Below are 18,703 nucleotides of genomic sequence, written 5' to 3' on the forward strand. Positions count from 1 at the left end.
CAGCTCAGAAAACGAAGGAATCTAAAGAAAATTTCCTTCACATTTTCAAAAGTTCAAATGGACTTCACATTTGTTCTTGTTTTTTCTCCTTTCTGTGTTTCTTGCCCTTAGATGATACTGCGAAACGTAACTATGTAATTGTGCTTGTTAATTTGGTACCTCGCTTGTTTTTCGGTTTCTGGAGTCCAGAGCGGTTTGGTGCTCCCCCAGCCTCTTTAATCGTGTCTTTCGCTAGTTGACTCAGCTACCCAGGGTGGTGCCACGGCCCTAGAGCAAAAATGCGTCCATATTAAAAAGAGTCGGTTTGTTTTCCTTGTTTTTTCTGTGACTTAAAAGACCTGAAGGGAACAAAAGAATCAGAAAAGAGGCCAGACGGCGGACATTCTCAGCAAACGAGAATGTGTCCAGGAATGATTCAGAACTAAAAACGATTTTAAAGAAACAGAAAAACCTGGAGGTGCCGGGGATTGAACCCGGGGCCTCGTGCATGCTAAGCACGCGCTCTACCACTGAGCTACACCCCCTCCTTCTAAAAGGAGCTCAGAAATATTCCTATGACCCGTTACTACATTTTCGACGAAATTTTACTTCATCAAATTCAATCTTTGAATTTTCTATACTGGATACCGTCTTGTAGCTAGGCTGTGAGAAGGCAAACTAAACATTTTACCGAAAGTCCCGTCTGGTCCTGAGCTCTCCCACTACTGGTCACCCTCTCGGACGCCACCTCGACGGCCACCTGCCGGTGGAGAAGGGAGCAGTCCTGACTGGCCGCCCCCAGGGAAAGGTCTGGGATAAGACCTCTGCTTAAAAAGGTTGCCAGAAAACCGAGTACAATGCAGGAGGATAAAAAGAAGAAAGGAAACGGTGTCATGGGGATTCAGGTCCAGGTAGGAGAGAAGACTGAAGGGGCATTGTAGACAGGCCCGCGTCGGTCGCAGCCCCCGACTCCGGTACGTTCCCGCGTCCAGCCTCGGAGTCGGGAAACCGCATGGCGGCTGCGTCTCCCGGGTTCTGAGCCTCGGATCGCGAGCACCACCGAGAAGCGCGCACCGGGAAGAGGAGCGAAAGAAACCGAGCAGCCTTATAGCGCCCCCTTTCGGGCCGAATCCTCCACGGAGTGAAAAGTACGCAGAAGGAAGGCGTTTTAAGGAGTAGGCTTGTCCGTGCGCCTGCACTCGTTAGACCCCTTACTCTCCGAGGTTCAACCATCAGGCGCTTCCCGCCGTTCTCTGGCTTTGGGTACGAGGGCCAACCCAGAAATGAGTATTTGGGGCAAATCCTAAATCCTTTTCCTAAGTTTTCTTCTGATTCTCTCTCACCCCTGTGGGACTCTTGGAGACCTGAAATCACGATCTCCCTTTCGCCTCCTCCCCAGCTCCGGACCTGGCCATCCCGGCGGATCAGACCCTGTCGAGACCCAGGGGATTTGCACGTGGGGCGGGGGGTGTCGGATAGACAAGGGGAAATGGGGTATACAAAGCATGGGCCACAGGCGACCCTCAGACCCAGAGGTTAAAGGGATATATAAGTGTTTTTTATACAACACTTCTGCGGTCCCTAAAGATGGAACATCACCTGGAGGACCTTAATAAAACTACGGACTTCCGTCCCCACTCCCTAGACGCTGAGTGCGCTCAGAATCTCCGGTTCTGCTCGGGAATCTTATGTTATTTAAATGTCCCTCAATTGGAAAAGGGAACCTCCTACACTGTTGGTGGGAATGTAAATTGGTGCAGCCACTATGGAAAACAGAACGTTTGTTCCTCAAAAAACTAAAAATAAGAGTTGCCATATGATCCAGCAATCCCACTCCTGAGCATATATCCGGACAAAACTGTAATTGGAAAAGATACATGCACCCCTATGTTCATTGCAGCACTATTTACAATAGCCAAGACATGGGAGCCATCTAAATGTCCATCGACAAAGGAATGGATAAAGATGTGGTACATATATACAATGGAATACTACTCAGCCATAAAAAAAGACATGAAATAATGCCATTTGCAGCTACATGGATGGACCTAGAGGTTATCATACTAAGTGAGGTAAGTCAGATAGAGAAAGACAAATACCATATGATATCACTTATATGTGGAATCTAAAGTATGACACAAATAAACTTATCTGTGAAACAGAAACACACTCACAGACTTGTGGGAGGGGGGGAGGGAAGGATTGGGAGTTTGGGATTTGCAGATGCAGACTATTATATATAGAATGGATAAACAACAAGGTCCTACTGTATAGCACAGAGAACTACATTCAATATTCTGTAATAAACCATAATGTAAAAGAATATGAAAAAAGAATGTATACCTATGTATAACTGAATCACTTTGCTGTACAAGAGAAATTAACACAACTTTGTAAATCAACTATACTTCAACAAAATAAATGTTAAAAAATAATAATTATCCCTCAGTTGAATCAGATAGACCAGTTTGGGAACAACTGGGCCTGAAAATCTAGGGACAGAAACTGGAATGAACTAGGATCCTGGGAAAGTTAACACAGAAGGAGGAGAAAGACAAGAAGGGAAGTGAGGAGCAGGAGGCAGAAAGGTGGGAGGAAGAGTGCAGCAGAGGGGGTTCCTCAAGACGCTGGGGATTTGGATGCGCAGAACAGTAGAAGTGTCCCAGATCCCTATCGCTCCTGCGCTTTTTCTAGGTAGGAGAGAAAAAAGGCCCCTTGCTCTAAGGTGAGAGAGCAGAAGGCATTGGTCCTACTAGTCCAGTCATTCACAGACTTTAGGTGCATCAGAATCATCTGGAGGGCTCGTTGAAATATAAATTGAGGACATCATCCCCAGAATTTGATTCAGTGGGTCTGGGGTAGGGCCCGAGAATTTGCAGTTCTAACAGGTCTTCAGATTTTGCTGATGGTTCCTGGGACCAAAATTCACAACCTCTGTAGAATCTAAATCATAAGAGAATCTCATCAGTGGAGAAGGCCCTGACTTAAATCTGCATAACAAACCGTACCCTCCTTTACCGTGCTTTTCTAGGTCAACTCCTCACGTACTTCTTTCTTTGTTTTTGGCTGAAGATCATAGTTAAGCATGTATTCTAAGCTACTTCTTTGAGAGTTGTTCATTTCCCTGGGTGTCTCCCATGTGTATATGAGATATACACCTTAATAAATATGTCTGCTCTTTCCTTAATCTGTCTTTTGTTACAGGGGCTCAGCTGAGACCTTAGAAGGTAGAGGAAAAGTTATTTTTCATCCCCTACAGTTGGAAGTTATGTAACCGAATACAGGTGTCTTTCTAAAGTGCAGCAGGGAAACCAGTCTATGTGGTTGTCAGGGAACAGTGTTGAGTGTTAAAGAAGGATGCTGTCTGCTTAGACCTGGGTTGCTGGGACATCAGTGGGAAACACTGACTTTGCTTGCTTGCTTGTTTTTATGTTTGACTGGGATTCCCAGGCAGAGGGTGAGAAGACAGACTGTAGAAAAATGCTTATGCTTTACAAGGTTTTCAGAAAAAAACAAAATTTCTGAATTTAGACATGGTTAAAAATCAAAATTCAACTGCATAAATTTAAAAGATCTTATTGGCTTTGTTCAACAATTAATGAATCAGGCAGCATCCCATCTAGCAGATAGAAAGAAGCTCCAAAGTGCTGTACAAAGTGAAAGACTTTTACAGACAGGAGGGGGCAGGACACGGATGTTACTAGCAAAGAGTAGATTGTTTGTGGCAAGGTCACCTTCCTTTGGAGGATGGCAGGGGTCTATCAGGCAGATTATCTCACTAGTGCTGACTAGGTAATTCCAGATTGACTGGTTTAAGATTCCACTCCATAGATAGTGATTTATCTGATGGATCTGGGCAAAGTAAATTGAAAATCTTCTGGAAAGGATTCACCAGTCTAAATGCCATTAAGAAAATTCATGGTTCATAGGAGGAGGTCAGAAGATCAACATTAACAGGAGTTTGGAAGAAGTTGATGCAACCCTCATGGATGACTTTGAGGAATTCAAGACTTCAGTGGAGGAAGTAACTGTAGATGTGGTGGAATGCATGGAATCACCTCCACCATGAAACAAGGGGTACGCAGCTCACAGAAACAGAAGTCATATCTTCCACCCTCAAGTAATCTCTAGTGATGATCCTTATGTAGAGCTGCTGAACAGAGCTTAAAGTGATTAAATTAAAATGATTTCCCTGCTTAGAATCATTTTGGGTAAAAAATCAGCCGCTCCATGCTGCCAGCCCATGCAGGGAAAATAAATCTTCCAGAGTGCTGAAAATAGGACACCCCCACCGTGTCAACGTCCCATGCCAGCACATGCTTTCACAACCGATACTCCACCCAACAATTGTTGCTTGTGAATTCATCAGCCAAAGAACTATTACAATAACCCCTTAAAATGTCTTCAATTTTTGAAGAAATTAAAACGGGGGGATAAGAAGGATGGAGAAAAAGTAAAAGAGCAGGGAAGGCATGGGTGAGGGGAAGGAGATTGGCAGTTAGGTACTATCTCTTGCCCTTCCAAGGAACCATGGAAATGACAGAAAAGACATGTATTTGGAAGAATAAAAATGTAACTGCTCTTGAAAGGGAAAGAGATTTTAGATTAAATGGAACAAACAGGTGAAAGATCAGAATTACAGAGAAAGAGCAGAGAAATCACTGTTCTATCTGTAGGGGATGTGAGGTAAGGATGCTCTTTCCCTCCAGGTATAGGGAAGGCACCTCCACCTGAGAGTTTTATAACCTGTTTTCTCAAACTCCTTCAGCTTAAATATTCAATATACCAAGGTACCACATTTTGAGGTAGCATGTCCTGAACCCCGTTAGTAGCTTAACCTTAATTTTTAAAGCTGCAAAGATTGCATAAAAAGGCAGCAATTATTAATAGAATGCAATATCACCATGAACAAAGAAGGGAGGAAATATAAAAATCTAAGAGGATTCTCCACTGAGATTCAAAACGTCTTGAAGTTCTCACTCCCTTGAAATAAATAGAAACTGGAATCTGTACCAGACACATTTTAAGTGTGTCTAATGAAAGAAACTTATAAGGAATTTCTCCTCTCTCTTTTCAAAAGATTGGTGATGTTTCAGTTAAAGCAAAATATTTGAAGTTATATTATTATTTTTGGACCTTCACTTTTACTCACTCTTTAAAAAACCAATCAAGAAAATACCTAAGAATAAATTTAACCTAGGAGGTGAAAGACCTGTACACTGAAAACTATAAGACCCTGATGAAAGAAATTGAAGAAGACACAAATAAATGGAAAGATATGCCATGCTTATGGTTTGGAAGAATGAATATTGTTAAAATGTCCATACTACCCAAAGCAATCCCTATCAAAATTCCAATGGTGCTTTTCACAGAAGAAGAACAAACAATCCTAAAATTTTTATGGAACCACAAAAGATTCTGAATAGCCAAAGCAATCTTGAGAAAGAAGAACAAAGCTAGATGCATCCATTTCCTGCCTTCAAACTATATTACAAAGCTATGGTAACCAAAACAGTATGGTATAAAAAAAAAAAGACACCTAGGGCTTCCCTGGTGGCGCAGTGGTTGAGAATCTGCCTGCCAATGCAGGGCACACGGGTTCGAGCCCTGGTCTGGGAAGATCCCACATGCCGCGGAGCAACTAGGCCCGTGAGCCACAATTACTGAGCCTGCGGGTCTGGAGCCTGTGCTCCGCAACAAGAGAGGCCGCGACAGTGAGAGGCCCGCGCACCGCGATGAAGAGTGGCCCCCGCTCGCCGCAACTAGAGAAAGTCCTCTCACAGAAACGAGGACCCAACACAGCCATAAATAAATAAATTAATTAATTAATTAAAAAAAAAAAAGACACCTAGATCAGTGGAACAGAATAGAAAGCCCAGAAGTAAACCCACACAAAGGAGCCAAGAATATATAATGGGGAAAGGATAGTCTCTTCAATAAATGGTGTTGGGAAAACTGGACAGCCACATGCAAAAGAATGAAACTGGAGCACTATTTTACACCATACACAGAAATTAACTCAAATAGATTAAATTGTAAATCAACTATACTTCCATTTTTTTAATATTAAAAAATGGGTTAAAGACTTGAACAAGAAGCAAAGAAGAGGCAAAAGAAATAAAAAGTACAAAACCGGGTTAGGGGAGACCAATTTTTATTTGCAAATGGTATGGCTGCTAAGATGAAAATCCAAGAGAATCCACTAAAGAGTTTAGACTTCAAAAGTTTGTTTTCTCCTCTGGAATGTAACCACCAGTTTCCAAAGAGTGCAACTTAATTGCTATGCAAAACTCATTCCCAGCTAGTATCCCTAGTCTGCCTTCAATTTTCTAAATTTGTTTAGTAGAGGATATTAAGATTCCTTCAGTCTGTATTTTCACTCTTGGCCAAAGGATTATTAATAAAATCACTAACTCTAGAATGTTCTTTTCTTAAAATTTTGTGCCCAAATGGTTTCATTTCTGCAATATGGTCCATAACAGAACTGAAAACGGCAGGTCTGTAGTTTGTTGAGCTTTATATCTTCCCTCATTTCTTTTTTTTCCCTCTCTGAAATGTAAATTCTAAGGTTTTTAAACCTAAAGTTACTTTTACAGCAGTGCAAATATTTGTCACTTTTTTTGCTCTGCAACAGTTTATATAATCTTATGTTGGAAGCACACTTGTTATTACTCCAAATCTCGTGCTCATTCTGGGACACCCTCCACCCCACCCCCAGTAGTCTCTCCCTCATCAATGTCCCTAGATTCCAGCCCTGAGCTAGATGTCAAAGTCTACAGTAGGCACTCCAAAAATCTTGATTGACAGGTTAGGCAATAATTTGAGTTTTGTGTTAACCCCAAGAAAAGATACCGTAGGAGAAAACAGTGGGAGGGATGGGAGACGTTGGTGGGGAAAAGTCTTTTTGTGAAAGAGTGTAAGATAAAGGAGGGGAGAAATTTCTCTTTAATTTGGTTTTGTTTCAAATAGCTGGCCATTTTCGAGAAACCAAAACCATTGAGTAAATGGATACACGAGTGTTACTGCTTTACTTCTAGGGTTGGACGTTTCACGTCTTTCCTATTCCACCCACACTTTTGATGAGCATGGTTCTTTCAAAAAACCCTATTGCTCTGTGGCTTAACCCATAAAGGAACCAGTGGACAAATTCTTGTCAAAAACAAGTCAAATTTGGGAAGTATCCAAGTCAAGCATGGAAATCACCAAGTTCCTTGACAGCGTCCATTCACTCCGTTCTTTTTAAACCTACAAGCGTATATGTGTGTGTGTGTATATATATATATATATATATATATATATATATATATATATATATATATATATATATATATATATATATATATATATATATATATATACTGAATAAACTATTCTTTTCTAGGCTTAAGCTAACCTTGCACTTACAGGAGAACCTTCTATGAAGCTTCCAGGCTATCTCTGCCCTTCCTCCAGCACCTCCATTATTCCCTTCAGACTCCCACCCTCCGAATGCACCATCTGTGCTCACTCCTTCCTCTTTGCTGTTTTCCATAAGGGATGCAACAGCAGCTCTCGACTCAAAGTCTTCCTCTCTACCCCACCTCTCGAAGTCATTAATCAAAGACTTCAACAGGTCCACAACGATGAACCGTCTAACAGTTCCTGACATTTATGTATTAGTTTTTACAACTTTTAGACAGTGTTGGAAATAGTTTAACTGTTGGTGAATTTTTGAGAACTCTTGTTTAGCTAGATCTTCAGAATCCGCGGTAGAAAAGCCCCCTCCCCCTCCTGTTTACATACCTTTTGTACGCTACGTGAGAAGGGCTTTCTATCAGCTGGCCGCGTGGCCTAATGGATAAGGCGTCTGATTCCGGATCAGAAGATTGAGGGTTCGAGTCCCTTCGTGGTCGTCTTTTTCTCCCTTCGCTGGTCTCATTCACTGCCGGGTTGGATAAAGCTTGGAAGATATTTAAAATCTGATTTGCTTCCTTTCCCTTCTTGTTGATGATGTGAGTTCAATAAATAAACTCTTATTTAACATTTAGATATTGGAGGCCTGGTGTGTGACGGAGTACTTTACAAATGAACAAGGAGGAAATACCACGTGTCCTCAAGGAGCTTACGTTCTACCGGGCCCAACAAATGAAATCAAGTAAACAGAAACAAAATAACTAAAATTTGTTTCACGTCCTATCAAAGAAATAAGCAACGGGCTGAGATCAAAAATAAGGGATGGGTGCTCCTTTAAACAGAGTTTTATTATTCCTGGCATAAGGAATAACAGTGCTAACTCGCTGAGAATATGAAGGCACTTGGTCTTTTCAAAGTTAAAATACTGAACATTTTTCGTGGTGGGGTGGAGGGAAGGGATCACTAAAAAAATCAATTAAATGGGGTAATGGTGAGTTAAATTTCTGGAAACAAGGTGTCTACTAGGATTCTCTACTACTTTGGCTCTGAATGGTTTGAAATAGGTGTTCTCCAGATTTTCATTAGCTACCATAAATATAACGGCCTCTACCTCCCAAAAAGCAATCTCAGAGAGAAGCCTAAAGGCAGAAGCCACCAAAGGCTTTTATTCCAATTGAACTGTCCTCTGGAGCAACTTCTTCGTAGCCGTGATAGGTTTAGTTTTAACAAGAGTGCAAATGCCATAAATGGATCTGAACAGCAGGGAGGTTCCTCAAGTAATTTAAAAATAGAACTATGGTATGATCCGGCAAGCAACTCCACTTCTGGGTATTATATCCAAAAGAATCGAAAGCAGAGTCTCAAAGAGATATTTGCACCCATGTTCATAGCAGCATTATTCGCAATAGCCAAGAGGTGGAATTAAACCCAAACAGCCTTAGAAGGATAAATGGATAAACAAAATATGGTATATACCATGGAATATTATTGTCTTAAAAGATAAGGAAATTCTGTCACATGCTACTGCATGGATAGACCTTGAGGACATTATGCTAAGTGAAATCAGCCAGTCACAAAAAGACAAATACTGTATGATTCCACTTATACAAATGCAGATGAAAAATTAATCAACAGTCCATCTAAAGAAGAAAAAGAGAATTTTATTCAGGCCAACATAAGGATTATAACCTGGGAGACAGTCTTTCAGAAAACTCTGAGGACTGTTCTGCTTGTTAGAGGTCAGTGATACAGTTATATACATTTTCAAGACAAAGGATCATTCATCAAAATGACACAATGACAAGTTACATAAAGTTCACCAAAGATACATAGTCCAGATCTACATGCCTTAGTTGCTCCATGGCATGTGGGATCTTCTCAGACCAGGGCTCAAACCTGTGTCCCCTACATTGGCAGGTGGATTCTTAACCACTGCACCACCAGAGAAGTACAGGCATGATATTTTAAGTGGTGAAGTACAGTCTCTTTCTCACCTCATGTTCCATGAAAGGGAGAATCTGTAATAAAAATGGATGAAATGGGGTTAAAATAGGAATTTTCAATGTGTCATTTCAATAAAGTGCTACCGTTCTACGACAAATTTATAAGAAATTGAATGATACTAGAGCCGATGAGTTAACTGAATTCTCTACTAAATTTCAAAGAGAAATCAGATTTGGCGACTTGTACTATTGCTTTCCTAGGAACACTCTGATGGTGGACCACACTCATCTCATTTACAGTGAGATCTCCATATCTGCAGGTTCTGCAACCATGGAGTAAACCAACTCCATGTCAAAAATATTCAGAAAAAAATTCCAGAAAGTCCCAAACAGCAAAACTTGAATTTGCCATGCACCAGCAACTATTTACATAGCATTTACTCTCTATTAGGTATTATGAGTACTCTAGAGATGATTTAAAGTATACAAGAGAATGTGTATAGGATATAAGCAAATAATTATGCCATTTTATATAAGGAACTTGAGTGTCAATCGATTTTGGTATCCACTGGGGTCCTGGAACCAATCCTCCATGGATAGCAGGGGACAACTGTATATCTACTCATCAGTGGAGATATTAGGCCTGTGTTGTAGTGGTTATAGTTTGGTCCCCTTCTGAACCTAATTTCTATGCTGGGTATTCCACATTTTTTTTAAAGTATCTTTTTTAATTTGAGCTGGAGCTATGCACAATTTAGTTGAATTTTAACTTCACCTTTTAAATCTTAGACATGCTTTACACTGGTTAGTATTGGTTAGGTGCATCATATGAACTCAGTGGCTAGGATGAAATTTATCATTCTGAGGATAGCTTAGTCAAACTCTCATTTACTGATATTTTCATTTTTAATTTCTTTGAAAATTATGCAACGCTTCACAAATTTGCGTGTCATCCTTGAGCAAGGGCCATGCTCATCTCTGTATCATTTCCAACTTTAGTATATGTGCTGTTGAAGCGAGCATGATTCTGCATTCTTTACTCTCACTTTAAAAGCCAAACAAGTCAGGTACTCATTCCCTATTACCCTCCAATCAATTTTTAGCTAGTACACAATCATGTGTTTTATAAACCTTTCTGGATATAATGAGCTTCTTTTCCTGAGACAGAAAGCAGGCAATCATGAATATTACAAAACACTATTTTTACAAGGGAAGTCTCAGAGTGAATGAACACTTCCAATATTTCACCTACCTTCTGAGTTTCAAAGTTTTCAAGTATCTACAGGCTCAAATGAAATATTCTTCATTCTTGCCTAAGAGTCAGGCTGGACCTTGGAACTGGTCACTGGGTGAGACTCTTTCTTGAAGGAGTATGACTGAAAACTTTTATCTCTGCTAAACCAAGCTCCAGCCAACTCATGCCTGTGCATGCCCTGATGTATTTGCTAATGTTAAGTGAGTGTGGTATAATAAATATATGTGGTCTTTGTCCCTGGTTCCTGGCACAAAGCTACTCAAACTCTTGGGATTTCATAGTGATAGGAGTGTGGTTTGTCAGTCACATCCTTATCTTATCCTTTTCCTTGCTCTTATCCTAATGAGGTAACTTAGGGTGGTGCCCTTAGATAGCCTCAGAATAAGGCTGGTCACCAGAAAGACCAAGAGATTAGAAGCTTGGCACTTTCAGTCCCACCCACCCACCTCTGAGAAGGGGAAGAGGGGCTGAGGATCTGCAGAAAGTGTGCAGCCCAGCCTTAAAGCAGGTGGTCCCTGGACCCGAGTCTGACCTACGCGGAGGACCACAAAGAAGTCCCACGTTTGAAACGTCCGAGAGCGCCAGAGCAGAAAAGTGGGCCCCAACAGCAGTTCCAAGCTGTCCACACAGCCGGGAACCACCTCACCCCTGTCTCACCCCACCCTTCCGGCCAGTGAATCCGACCTCCTCCCCGCAGCTCCAGATGGGGATGGTAAAAATTAACTGATCCTAAAGAGGCCACTCCTAGAGCGAGCCTAGCCTACAAAAACCAAGGTTACTTCCCGGTCCTCTCTAGGACGTTGGCTGTCTCGCCTTCTCAGTGGTTCCTCCAGCTTCAGTTTCCTGCATCGAAAGCAGAGAAGCAGCTAAATCTTTCAAACTTACTCCCCGACACCACCAGAGTTAACTGGCTGTTTGCCTCTGTACCAACACTACACATAGCATTTACAGACCCCTTTCTTTGTGCTAGGAAGAGTTATGCACTTTGCACACATTGTCTCATTTAATCCTGGAAGTAAAGCATGAAGTAGATGGTCTTATGATATGTTCTTTGGAACATAGCTCCAAAGAACTTGAAACAAACTTGGCCTTTTGCCACAAGTATTCACAGTTCTACTCAGTCACTGTGTTTCTTCCTCAACTTCTATGATAGGAGAATTCAACAGTTTGACGCTTTTGAAAAGTCATCACTTGATTGTATTTAACTCATATCCTACAACCTCTCTAGATTAACTTGGGCTCTAAAACCTGTAACAAATGTTCATTGCTTTCCTCTTCAGCACAATCTGTAACCAGGTCCCAGTCTAGCTTTGCTTTCCTACTTCTTTTATGGATGAAACAATGGTTGAGACTCTGCCAGAAAAGGCTTGTAGAATTTTAAAATTTGTAGCGGAGGAAAAAATAATTTTCCCTCTATTCTTCTAAGTACTTGACTGGGTCCCCTGTAATGAAAGTCAGATAAACAAGAGAAAAACAAACAGAAGTTTATTAACAAGTGTATATATACATGGGAGATACCCAAGGGAAAATGAGTAACTCTCAGAGGTGGCTTAGAATTCAGGCTTAACTACCATCTTCAGCTAAAGATAAAAGACTCAAGGTGTGGGGGAGGTCAGTTATACGGAGGTGACCAGGAAAAGGGGAGGAGACAAAATGAGAAAAGGAGGAAAGGAAGTAAGAAAGAGGAAGCTTTCACAGAAGAGACTAATAGGTCAAGGGTCAAAGTTCAAAGGCTAATACTTCAAACCATAAGTGATTGAATTAGATAGAAATTTTAGTCATTTTCCCCTCTCCTATATTTCCTTTTCTCTCTTGTCATCACTACCCTGATGTTAATGAAAATAAAAATACCTGAAAAACGTGCATATAAAGCACTTGCATGTTCTACCATATATAAAATATATAACCAACAAGGACCTACTGTATAGCACAGGCAACTATACTCAATATTTTGTCTAGGGCAACTGTCTTAGTCAGATTGGGCTGCTATAACAAAATATCATAAACTGGATGGCTTAAATAACAGAAATTTCTTTCTTACAGTTCTAGAAGGTAGAAAGTCTGAGATCAGGGTGGTCCGAGAGGTCAGGGTTCCAGTGAGGAACCTCTTCCTGGTTGTAGAAGGCTGTCTTCTTAGAGCAGAGTGAGAAAGTAAGCTCTCTCAGGACACTAATCCCTTTCATGAGGGTAGACCTCATCTAATCCTCATTACTTTCCAAAGACCCCATGTCCAAATACCATCACATTAGCGGGTAGGGTTTCAACAAACAAATTGGGGGGAGGGGGGAGGGAACATATTCAGTCCATAAGAACAACTTTCATAGATTTGAGGTGTCTTACAACTCTAAGTTGTAGAAAACTGATAATAGTGCAAATGATTTTCATCCACAGAAAAGCAAGTGAACTGTGTTTAGTGGAATGCAATTGATCATTGCCCTGAAATTGACAGGTTAAAAAACTCCATTTGTAAATTTATTCCAACATTACAGACTGTCTATAAATATGTGATACTATGAATTTTCTTTTGAACCAGTTGTAACATCTTACTGCTTGTTACATTTTTCATGAATTAAGTAGTCTTTGACATATATATGTTTTTATTAGTGTGAAAGTCATAATTTTACCTTTTTTTAAAAAGTATCATTTAACAATTCGGAAACAATTGAGGCATATTCACTAGTGGCAGAAATAAAATATCAACTTTGTGGGGGGTAAATGTAGATTGAAAAACATGGTTTGGAACCCACCTGGAACCCAGTAGACACACTGGAACTACACCTGGAACCCAGTAGACACACTTACCCGGCAGCTCGTGAAGACACAGGTACCCCTAGAAACCACCAAAGCAAAGGGCTAAGGGAGACCACAAAAGGACAGCTGAACATTAATGCCACCCAAAAGAGAAATGTGGGTCAAAGAAGGTAAAAACCCTTATTGACTCTTACTCAGTTTTCTCTTCCCATGGGGAGGGCAAAGAAGAGGATGAATGAAGTGGTGGAGTATCTTCTCAATAATTCCAAGAGGCACTTGCAAGTGAAACGGGAAATTTCCTCTTAAAAAGTAGTTTTGTTAAAATTCTGTAATTGTGTGGGTTTTTTAAAACTAAAATTAACCTTTTAAAAATCCAATATCACAGTCATGAAAAGTCATTTATGATAGCATCCTTGCTTCTTTTTTTCTTCTAGAACTCTCCAAGAGAAACAGCTGCTATCTCTTCACTTCAACTATCTTCCTGACTTTTTTCAATTCACCCAGTTCTCCAAAGAAAATACACATTCTTCCAGAGTATTCATAGACACACTTGTCTGCTCCTCTGAAAATGATTTTATTAGGCAGTGGATATACATGTATATGATATAATATGCCCTGTACAGTTATGTGTTTAATAAAAATAATAGAAGTCTTGTGAGAATCGATTTCCCCTCCTTAAGCATTTATATTTCATTTCATATTTCAGTTAACCACAGTTAATTTAAGAACTGCAGGGAGCTGAGCATGTTTGGTAGTACTTGAAACCATTTGGTTCCAGCCATCTGAGCTCAGAATGTGACCTCTCAAATCAAACAATTGGATCTGTCTCTGATGAATGTCTCTGGAGAATTTAATTGTCAAATAAACCAGGTTTTCTTTTCACCTGCCTAGTCTCTTGCATTTTGACTATTAGGATAAAAATCAAAGATCAAATGAGTAGTCATGAGTGGTCATAATGACAGCGAAATACATGGTCATGTATATATGAATCTTCAGTAGCTGGCATTAAATACTTCGTCTCAAGATCCGGGATGTGTATAGTCTTCTCCTGAGAGATAAGGGAATCTTGGAATGTCGTGTTCCTGAGGCAGAATCAGTCATTTGACTGGAATATAAGCAACACAGAGTATAAACTTATTTTACTGTTTTTAAAATTAAATTTAAATTTAATTCTATCCTATCCTACCCTATTCTATTCTACTGCCACAGCACCAGGGTTGCATCCCCTGGTACATAATAAGCACTCATTAAATATTTGTTGAAAGAATGGTAATTATAAATACAGTGAATGTTCAGAAAAAAAAAGTAGATAAATGAAATAGGATCTACCTATCCTGTGGAATGATTTGCAACATTTCCTTTGTAAGGAAAAAGATTAAGTGTTCACATGGAAAGAGCTCAAGATCTATTAAGCGAAATAGTGTGTAAGAGAATGGTATGTTTCGTATGACTGCATTTCTGTAAAAACGAACAAAATATTTATGAATATATATACACGAATGCAGAGAAAACAGGAGTGTAAGAAATACAGTAAAATACTGATGGTGGTTAGATTTGGAGGAGGAAAGTATAACTTCCACATTTAATTCAGGAGTTACAACAGCACTCAGTTTTGACTGAGGAAACAAAATAATTATCAGATGCCAACATGAGTGTGAATGTGCATAATTTACAAAGGAAGTGTTTGAGCACTAGTACATGACTTTTGAAAATGGAGAAGAGACCGGAGGATCTATATAAGATTTCTTTGCAGACAGCACTGCCATGAGCCAGAGGGGAGTGGGGTTGGTAGGAAAGTGCTACAGGAAGTATTCAGGGCAGGGCCTGGGTCTGCAACAAAGTGGATGAGCCGGATAGATAAGCAGGCAGGGTACCGGACCATCGCCCCCTTTCTCCTCCAGCACCAAAGCGAAGGGAACTATCTGGGTTCCCAAAACTCGCTGTTTCTAGATTATCTCGCGATGCCTCAGAAAAACCAACACTTGCAGTACTCTCCTGTCTTTATTAAGCGTTTTCGCTTCAAATATCGTGGCTTCCAAAAAATATCGCGATGCTTCAGCTTTCAATATTTTTGGTGTTACCAGTCCCTGAGAAATTTTTAAAACTCAGTTTTTAACACAGTGAGTTGATAAATTGCTTATGCATATTGCGCTTATCAATATTTTTGTTTTGGAAATTAGGGGAAGGGGAAAAAAACGGTGTGTCAGAAGTGGGATTCGAACCCACGCCTCCATACGGAGACCAGAACCCCCAACCTAGAGGAAGCTTCGCTTGAGTCTGGCGCCTTAGACCACTCGGCCATCCTGACACCCTACGGAAGGAGCGAGATTTTCCATTGAAATAGACACAAAGAGCAGCGTCTCTGTGACGTATACTCCAGAGAGGGGTTTACGTCCGGGTCGCCGGGTAACGGTCCGAGAATAAAAGGCCACCTGTGGCCTGAAAAGGAAGACCGCTCATATTTCGGGAGGGAAGGGAAAAAAGAACATCATTTAGCTCAGGTCGCTTGGTGGGTTTTCCAGCCTCTAATCTTTACCGAAATCTTGAGCGTAGTTAGCCTCGCCCTAGGCTTGCTTTCTTTGAAGACAGTGAGGAACATCACCAAAAATGTAGCAAAAGACCCCGATTCTATGGCATGAACCATTTAATCTTCTCTATTAGGTTCCTTTTCGTCCCCAGATCTGCCTTGCCACTCGAGAAGTGTGTGTTTTGGGCTCCGAAAGTGACAGCCGAGGAACAGCCCGAGAAAATCCTTGTAGGGCGCGACAGCTCCCGCCGGTGTAGACTTGACAAGGCCAGTTTCTGCCCCAAGGGATTGACCTGTCCCAGGTCCAGAGAAACTCTGGGAGCGACAAGCTTGCTTCCTGACCTTCCTGGTCACTCACAGATATTCCGGAGTGAAAGTCTCCATGGCGTCCATTGCCAGGTCGTGGATAAAATGGCGATTTTTAAGGGGGATAGCGGGGGGAAAATGAGGGACGTGCCACATCTCCTGACTCAGACTTTTCCAGCTTTCTCAGCTTTGTGCAAAGTAATCTGAGCTCTGAGTCTGGAAGGTCACATATTTTAATGAAATCCTGAGACTAAAAAATAAATCATTCCTCCAACTGGATTGAGAGTCCTTAGGGGTCAGGGAAACTGCGAAAATAACCTTTGTAGGCCCACTGCCTGCCCAGGACCGTGCCTGGCATACATGGTAGGAACTCAACAAGTACATTTGACTCACTTGTTTCAACTGCTGTGTTTGGGCTGTGAAGTTCAGACAGTAGAAACATAGATTTGGGAATTTTAAGTAGATTTTGTCCCGATAGGTTACCTTTCGTATTTATTGATACACAAAGGTTTTCCTTTTTCTTTATGTATGGCAAAGGTTAGTTCTGTTTTCTGCATAAAGAGAAATAGTTTTAATTTCGGTAGAACCTGAGATCTCTAGACTCCCTTGGTTTCATATGCTATTTTTGATAGAGAAAATGGAGAGTGAGAAGTATAGGGGAAAATAGTTTCCTAATTTCCCTCCCCTCAAGATTTGAGATTTGCTCTATTTTCTTTCATAAGCTATAATTGTCCCAGAAGTGATTCCTGACGAGGCGACTGTAACTTGTTAAAAATTTATAATTTTTTAAATTGCAAAGTACTGCAATTATCCCATATCGAATGGATATTGTTGAACATAGGATTTTTTTTTCATTTTCATGAGACATACTCTAAAGAACATCCTTGCATAAATATTTTCAAATATCCATAATTATTTCTATTAGTGGAATCACTAGATCAAAGTTTATCGTTTATAAAAATTATTTTTTCAATTTTGGTGGGTGCAGTTTATTTATTTATTTTTATTTATTTACTTTTGGCTGCACTGGGTTGTTGCTGCGTGCGGGGGGCTACTCTTCTTGGCGGTGCGCAGAATTCTTCTTGCGGAGCACGGGCTCTAAGCACTCCGGCTTCAGTAGTCGCAGCATGCAGGCTGAATAGTTGTAGCTCATGGGCTCTATCTAGAGTGCAGGCTCAGTACTTGTGGTGGGCATGTGGGATCCTCCTAAACTGGGGCTCGAACCCGTGTATCGCTGTATTAGCAGACGGATTCTTTTTTTTTTTTTTTTTTTTTTTTTTTTTTTTTTTTTTTTTTTTTTTTAGCAGACGGATTCTTAACCACTGCACCACCAGGGAAGTCCCAAAATATAGCCTTTAATTTCCAACCTTGAAATGAATCTCTTGACTGTTTTATGTGGAAATGTACCTGGGGCAATACTGTCATATTCATGTATTGTTTGCACAATATGAAATCTAAGCTACTTTATTAATACCCTAGCAAAGTCAGTTCCCCTAGAATAATCTACACTGGTTTGATGGAGCGTTCTCACTATTCTTCACAAAGACCTCACATAGAAATTACTCAGCCATAAAATGGAATATTACTCAGCCATAAAAAGAAACGAAATTGAGTTATTTGTAGTGAGGTGGATGGACCTAGAGTCTGTCATACAGAGTGAAGTGAGTCAGAAAAACAAATACCATATGCTAACACATATATATTGAATCTGAAAAAAAAACAAAAAAATGATTCTGAAGAACCTAGGGGCAGGACAGGAATAAAGACGCAGACGTAGAGAATGGACTTGAGGACACGGGGAGGGGAAAGGGTAAGCTGGGACGAAGTGAGAGGGTGGCATGGACATATATACACTACCAACTGTAAAACAGATAGCTAGTGGGAAGCAGCCACATAGCACAGGGAGATCAGCTCAGTGCTTTGTGACCTAGAGGGGTGGGATAGGGAGGGTGGGAGAGAGACGCAAGAGGGAGGGGATATGCGGATATATGTATACATATAGCTGATTCACTTTGTTATACAGCAGAAACTAACACACCATTGTAAAGCAGTTATACTCCAATAAAGATGTTTTAAAAAATTAAACAAATGGATTGTCAAAAAAAAAAAGAAATTACTGGGTTAAAGGAGGTTCAGGAGTGTAGTGATTTAATTACATGATCAAGTCAAAAGTTATTGCAGGACAAAGTTACTAGGTACGAGCCTCTCAGCCTCAAAAAAAAGCGCACTGAAGAAGAAATGTAGACCCAAGTGTTCAGCTTCTTCTGACTACCGTGGTCCACAATGAGGTCTCCTACAGCACAGAATGTTACTTATCCGCAAATGGTCTTTTGTCGATCTCCACTTTTTCATGTTATTTTTTCTCCTCTTAATTGACTTTATTAACTTTTCCAAGGACAGGGTCATGTTCTTTTGTATTCTCAATAGTCAAGTTCAGCCGGGGCACAATTAACACTGGTTAATTGTGTATTTGAATCAAAGAATCATTGTCTCGCATTTGTGAAGAAGCAATCCACCCACCATTGGTACACTAAGCTTTCAAGTTCTGTT

The 18,703-nt window shown here is 40.6% G+C and overlaps 4 non-coding genes across 4 annotated transcripts; 1 reads left to right on the forward strand and 3 right to left on the reverse strand.

Moving 5' to 3' along the window:
* Positions 1 to 452: 452 nt before the first annotated feature.
* On the reverse strand, positions 453 to 524 carry TRNAA-AGC (transfer RNA alanine (anticodon AGC)). The gene has a single exon. It is a non-coding gene; the product is annotated as a tRNA-Ala (tRNA).
* Positions 525 to 7,798: 7,274 nt separating this feature from the next.
* TRNAR-CCG (transfer RNA arginine (anticodon CCG)) lies at positions 7,799 to 7,871 on the forward strand. The gene has a single exon. It is a non-coding gene; the product is annotated as a tRNA-Arg (tRNA).
* A 2,361-nt stretch (positions 7,872 to 10,232) lies between these two features.
* On the reverse strand, positions 10,233 to 10,337 carry LOC133095790 (U6 spliceosomal RNA). The gene has a single exon (XR_009701654.1). It is a non-coding gene; the product is annotated as a U6 spliceosomal RNA (small nuclear RNA).
* Positions 10,338 to 15,521: 5,184 nt separating this feature from the next.
* On the reverse strand, positions 15,522 to 15,628 carry TRNAL-CAA (transfer RNA leucine (anticodon CAA)). The gene is made up of 2 exons: positions 15,591 to 15,628; positions 15,522 to 15,567 (listed from the first exon to the last, which is right to left on the reverse strand). It is a non-coding gene; the product is annotated as a tRNA-Leu (tRNA).
* Between the last annotated feature and the right edge of the window lie 3,075 nt (positions 15,629 to 18,703).

The sequence above is a fragment of the Eubalaena glacialis genome, chromosome 7 (assembly GCF_028564815.1).
Source record: "Eubalaena glacialis isolate mEubGla1 chromosome 7, mEubGla1.1.hap2.+ XY, whole genome shotgun sequence".
Lineage (NCBI taxonomy): Eukaryota > Metazoa > Chordata > Mammalia > Artiodactyla > Balaenidae > Eubalaena > Eubalaena glacialis.